At 40.0% G+C, this 5,977-nt stretch overlaps 1 long non-coding RNA gene across 1 annotated transcript in view; it reads left to right on the top strand.

The window, feature by feature from the left end:
* Window positions 1–541: 541 nt before the first annotated feature.
* LOC107095926 overlaps window positions 542–5,977 on the top strand; it is a 44,020-nt gene continuing 38,584 nt past the window's right edge. The window contains exon 1 of the long non-coding RNA XR_001481769.1: window positions 542–665. This is a non-coding gene — a long non-coding RNA (uncharacterized LOC107095926). The remainder of the gene's footprint in view (window positions 666–5,977) is intronic.

The following is a 5,977-nucleotide window of genomic DNA, read 5'->3' as shown; positions in this document are numbered from 1 at the left end:
CTCAATTCCATCAACAAACTCAATTGAAAAATTTCAGTCACAGTGAAAACAGTGTTCAAATGTGTTCTTGGGGGTTTCAATTATCTTTTTGGGTTCACCCACTTTTTTATTTGATTCAAAAGGGTTCTTTAATTGAAAGAAATTTTTTTTTCTTTTGAATAATAAAGAAACAAATCTAACTCCATAGTTAAGAGGAAAATAAATAAACCTTTGTATTTTGTACTTCTGCAGTTAAATAAAGAATTAGTGAGGTTGGGTGTCTTCTTCTTTAGAGTTGGATGCTGATATGTATAGCAATCTGGAAAACATATCAGGGTATTTATCAAGTATAAGCGGTGGCAGAGGTTTGTCAGCAGGCAATAAAATTCTATTCATGCAGTTCTATACCAGTCAGTATGTGGCATTGTGAAGCTGGTTAAGTCTGTTCTCTGATTGGCTTTTTGTCCGAGGATCACTCTGTCACTATTAGAATTGATGAGTCAACCCTCTTTTTTTAAAGGCCCCAGCTTTACCCTCACCCTCCCACCTCCAACACTTTATGGCCTTCTATTTTTTTCCCATAGCAGTTTTTACATCCTGACCAAACCTTCCTGTGTAAGAGGATAATATATGTGTGTCTGCAAGGACACCAGGGGCATAACCTAACAAATGTGTGGGGTCAATTGGTAAGAATTTATTTCTCTTTGTGTGTACATGTGGTTTAATACTAAATTGTATATTGTTAACAGATGGAAGGGATGGAGATACACACCTTACACCTGGACTGAGTAGACTTGGACTTTATATTCTCTTTAATTTACAAACTTTGGATTTTGGTGAAGTGTTAAAAGCTGCTTTGTATCTTTAGGATACCTTATTTATGCTTGAGAAAAAAAATGATATTTTTGACTGTCAAACATTTCAATATGATTATCTAATAATTTTACTTAAGACAAGAGGAAATATCTTTTATAGACAATGTTGTTTAGCAAGGTAATAAAGCGTTTTAATCAAACTTAACCCTATGTTAAGTAAGATTTTGCTCCACGATTGTAATTATTACTTTTGCTATTCTCTTCGAGCCCTTTGTGCTGAGGGATTTTGGCCCATTCTTCTAAAAATAAATGCTTGATTTGAAACCTATTGGAAGTTTTGTGAGCATGAACTACAAGTTAGGCTCTTCTGCTACAGATCATTCCCTAACTTTATAACCCAAGTCTGTATGAAAATAAGTTCACAGACTAATAGCTATGGTCAGAAGTTGTGGATCTAATAATTGCAGCAGCTCCTTCAGATCTCCGTTTAGAAGTCCTAGATCAGCCAATCAACCTCTGAGATGTTTGCTTAGATGCTGCATAAACTTTGTGTTAAACGTAATGGTAAACTCACCCTCCCATTTAGTTTCATTTTTATTTTTGAAACAGTAAATATTACATGATGTTCCATGAAGATCTTAGGTATGGGGGTTCAGCAGTACTTTATACCCTCAAATATGTGTGATAGCATGAGGTAGACTATAAAGTCTCAGGAACTTGTTCTTGTATGACCTCCTGGATGAGTAAGTAATGGACTCTTGTAGTAATTTTGGTAAGGTTTACCAATGTCCCATGCTCTCTCCATTTTTGGGTCTTAATGGTGACAAATATAATTTACATTATTATTATTATTTATAATCCTGTTCTGTTTTTGAAAGCATTAAACAACAGAATGCTGACAACAAAGATGTTCTCATAAAAGTGTAGATAGCTGTTTTCTCTTTGTATTTGTTCTTGTGGTTACAGTGCTGTTGTACTCTCTCTTTCTCTGGCTTAGAAATAATTTGCTAGAAAACAACATATTTCTAAATGTGATATACCATATATTATAAATATCAAAAGAGAGATGCTCCACTTCCTGTATTGATAAATATGGTAGGTAGTGGATAAATATAGAATTTAGCCATTGGTCAGCAAATTAAATAAATATAAACAACCTGAAAATTGATGGAAAGAAAAATAGACGGTTTGCGTCAGCATGACTTTTGATTTTTTACTCCAAGACGAGTTGCCCTGAACTTATTTCTGTTTGTAGACCATAAAGGGAAAGCAAAAAGAAGGTTGTGTGGAAAAAACAGAATAAAGATAATACCATAGGCAAGTAACAAGCAAACAATAAAATAAGAATCATAACCAATTTTCATCAAGTGTGTGCAAGGTTTATGGTTGTTATGTGACACGGATAAAACAAGATCCAAAGAAAGGGAGGGAGGGAACAGGGGGTAGTAGGTTCAACAACAAAAACAATATTACCCTACATTTAGCATCAAGCCCAGCACGAGACAACAATGGCATTAGCAAGGCCATTCTACCTCTGAACATTGCCAGATTTCTCTGGCTGTTTTCAGTGCTCTTTAACAATAAATGGTAGGTTGCAAATACAAAGGAGCAGAAGAAAAAAGGCCCATCCCCCAGCAAACCACCCTAAAGAAGTTTCTTAAGCTTCTTTAGTTTTTTTGCCAAATGTAAGTATTTCAGACTATTAAATTAATTTTAGTCTTACACAAATTTAATCTCACAAAAAATATATAAATTACTTAATGGAAAAAAGCTAATTCCACAGCCAGGTCTAATGAGAACATGTATTGCCTGCCATGATGCTGGTCGAGCCGCTTAGCTGCCATCTTCCACCACCATTCAGAAGCAGATTACTGTCCTGTTGCATAACCCACATGTCCTTGAAGTAAAGGTTCAGTATTTATTTTCTATTTAAGTGTTAGGTTTATGTAAACACATCGTGTGGAGTATTCTTTTGTCTAAGTGTCAATATAATATTTTTCCGAAATGCTTGGGAAAGATCCGATTTATTTTACATGAATAAAGAAAGGGCATTTGTATTCTGCTTTAACTTTTATTTATTTACGATTTGTAACTTTTGCTTTTTGTATCTCTGCTTCTGTCCCCTTGAACCCCAGTCGGCCTCAGCAGATGGCCGCTCACACTGAGGCTGGTTCTGCTGGAGGTTTCTTCCTGTTAAAGGGGCGTTTTTCCTCTCCACTGTCACTACAAGCATGCTTAGCGTGAGGGATTGCTGAAGAGTCAATGAGTCAATGCAATCAACTGGTTTTCCTTAGATAGAAATCTTTGAATCAATCTGACTGGATGATCTGGTTGAACTGTAAAGTGCCTTGAGGTGACATGTGTTGTAAATCGGCACTATATAAGTAAACTGAATTGAATTGAATTAAATATGACAACTTTTGGTGTAATTTGTACACACAGAGTGTATACAAAACAGAATTTTGTTTTGTACAGCTTTCATGAATTTCCATTTCTTAAGGTGCTGCAGTGATCAAATTTAAACAGTGTGGGAGAAAAACATGGTGCAAAACACATTGATATGGAAGTTCAGAGCTTAATATATATGGTGCAAATATAAGTTTTGGTTTGGTGTCATCAGTGTGATGCAGAGTCTGCGACATGATTTAGATTTTGTTCAACATTCAGCAGTCTGATGGCAGTGGGGAAGAAGCTGTTGCAGAGTCTGCTGATCCTGCATTGAATGCTGTGAAGCCTCTTCCCAGAGGGCAGCAGGGAGAACAGTCCATGGTGGGGTGGGGTGAGAGGTGATTGATGATTTCACGGGCTCTGGACACGTAGCGCTGGGATGAAATGTCTTTAATGGAGAGAAGAGGAGCCCCCATGATCCTCTTTGCTGTTCTTACTACTCTTCTCACCTTCTTCCAGTCTGAGGCGCTGCAGCCTCCACACCACACAGTGAGAAAGCTGCAGCATGCCATAGACATAATGGCAGCAGCTTCTGTGCCCTTTTGAAAAAGAGGTGGTGTTTTTACTCCAAGTGAGGGTGTCTGTGATGTGCACCCCCAGGAATTTGGTGCTGCTGACCACCTCTACAGCTGAGCTGTTGATGAGCAGTGGAGCGTGGTTAGGACGGTTCTTCCTGAAGTCCACCATGATCTCCTTCATCTTCTTCACGTTCAGGATCAGGCTGTTATCTCTGCACCACCAGCTGCTCCACATCCTCTCTGTAGTCCAGTTCGTTGTCGTCTCTGATGAGGCCCACCACCGTGGTGTCGTCTGCAAACTTCACCATGTGATTGGTGGTGAACCNCCATTAAAATCTGTCTCCAAATCACAAGGTGGAACTGAGAAGCTTAAGAGGACAAGAAAGGGACAGGCAGTACGACCAAAAGAACAAGCCAAGGGCACTGCCACAACCCTAGACTCTGACATACTAAACCCACCAGATGTACAACGAATAATAGTGGAGCATGTCATTAAGAGTGAAGCTACGACAGCTCCAGGCTCCAAGAGACTGCGTTCCTTCTCAGGCAGAGTTCCTAAACCGCCTGGTGAAGTGGATTTTGAAACATGGTGTTTACATGTTGAACTTATGTTTCAGGATGGCTATACAATGGATGTGCAGCGACGACTGATTCTGGAGAGCTTACTGTCGCCCGCAGCAGACATTGTAAGACAACTAGGCTCCCAGTCACCTCCTCAAGACTATGTAAAACTCCTCCAGTCAGCCTATGGCCTTGTTGACGACGGGGAGGAGATCTTTGCCAGGTTCCTCAGTACTCATCAGGACGCAGGTGAGAAAGCATCTGAATACATTCAGAGACTGCAGACACTTCTCAGCACTGCGATCAGACGGGGTGGTGTAAGTGAGGCCAATGCTAGTAGACAACTTTACAAACAGTTTGTGCGTGGTTGCTGGGACCAGACTTTACTGTTGACCCTGCAACAGAAACTGAGAAATGATCCTGCCCCAAATTTTTCAGAGCTTCTTCTTGAATTAAGAACTGAAGAAGAAAGAAGATCTCTAAAAGTAGACAGAATGCAACGTCACCTTGGAGGGTTTAAAGCAAAACCTCTTGCCCAGTTTCATGGCATTCCAGATCCCACCCCCACAACTAATCAAGACACAGATTTAATGCAGAAATATATAACAGAGACTGAGAACTTAAGGAAACAAGTGGCTGAACTTAAACTACAGCTAACTGAAAAAAGAGCCCAAAGACGGAAGAAACACGAACAGAAACATGCCAGTGCTTCAGAACCTCAACCACCACATTTTACAGAACTGCAAGCACATCAACCTGTACACAGATCGGCTCCAAAAGCGTGGTTTTGTTTTAAATGTGGTGAAAATAACCACATTGCCCGAGAGTGCATCAATGTTCCAAACAAAGACCTTGTTGATAAAAAGAACAAAGAATTAAAGGTGAAACAGCAAGAGTGGCAAGCTAAATATGCCCCAGCTTTAAACTGGACAGGGTTTCAGTAGAGGGACGCACTGAGACCTTATCAGAGTTTAGTCCCAATTCGGAGCAAAGTCCAAAGCCAGCACAAGATAACCGAAAGAACAAAAGACTGAAACAAATAGATGACATTACCAACTCCTGTTCAGCATTATCGGAGGAGGCTCTTTTGAGTGCTCTGGTTGGGTCAAAACGTACTGCTAGCTTGACTATTGATGGGGTTCACAGCGTGTGTCTTCTAGATTCTGGCTCCCAGGTAACCACAGTATCAGAGACATTTCACAAACTACACCTACCTGCACGCCCGATTCAGTCTGTGGCCAAATTGCTTGACATAGAGGGCGCAGGGGGTCAGCAAGTACCCTACTTGGGTTACATAGAACTCAATTTGTGTTTTCCAAAAGAGGTTACTGGGAGACCTGAGGAAGTGAATACCCTAGCACTCATTGTACCAGACTGCAGATCAAACCAAGAGATTCCAGTTCTCATTGGGACAAATGTTTTAGATGTGCTTTATGAGACATTCACATCCTACAAAGAGTCAGACACAAGTGTCAGACATTGTGACAGCATTCCAGTGATCCAAACCATGTTCAACAAAATCAAAGTTGATAAGAGAAGTGGTAAAACAGGAAAAGTTAAGCCGTTGAACAGAAAATGTGTCGCAGTACCAGCTGGTGAAAAAGCTGTATTGACAGGCTATGCCAGACATGTTGATATAAACCCAGGTAGTCCTCT

The sequence above is a fragment of the Cyprinodon variegatus genome, unplaced genomic scaffold (assembly GCF_000732505.1).
Source record: "Cyprinodon variegatus isolate N-32 unplaced genomic scaffold, C_variegatus-1.0 Scaffold585, whole genome shotgun sequence".
Taxonomy (NCBI): Eukaryota; Metazoa; Chordata; class Actinopteri; order Cyprinodontiformes; family Cyprinodontidae; genus Cyprinodon; species Cyprinodon variegatus.
Note: the sequence above shows the minus strand (reverse complement) of the source record. Positions and strands in the feature narration are given on the sequence as shown.